We start from the raw sequence: 579 nt of genomic DNA, 5'->3' as shown, positions 1-579 counted from the left end.
CTTCATCTTGGGCTTGGAGTAGATTTGAAATAGGTTTAGCAACGCCATTCATGACCCAAGTATGTTCCTGTAGCATATCGAACGTTCAGTCATTTGAATGTGTCTGACCTTGGCTTGATGCTTGAGGAGTCATATGCGATTACTCTCAATGACGAAACATTGTTTCTTAGGCTGGATAAGAGGTAATGTCAAGATTTTTCTCGAGACCGAAGAAGATGATTTTAGTGTAAAATCCAGCAATGATATTGTACTAAGCCAGAAAGCACCTATTCTCTGAGAGCGCCTACTCATTAGTTGAAGACAAACCGACCGACAACATACGTATTATTGAAGACGTATTACAGATAGCATGGGGGAAAAAGGTCCTTTGTTGATTTGGACACAAGAAGGGCTTGGATTTGCTGGCAGATTTGTTGTTTTCGTATGTCTTTCTAAAAAAATGTGTGAGAATTTACCTCAAAATCTAGAAACTTCTGAGTCCCATTCTCGAATATTTTATTGGACCGGATTTATATGGGACCTTGGAAAATTAAGAAAAAAGGATTCCAGGCACTCTTGTGTCCAAATTAACAACATGTT

This window comes from Tigriopus californicus, chromosome 5 (genome assembly GCF_007210705.1).
Source record: "Tigriopus californicus strain San Diego chromosome 5, Tcal_SD_v2.1, whole genome shotgun sequence".
Lineage (NCBI taxonomy): Eukaryota > Metazoa > Arthropoda > Copepoda > Harpacticoida > Harpacticidae > Tigriopus > Tigriopus californicus.
Note: the sequence above shows the minus strand (reverse complement) of the source record.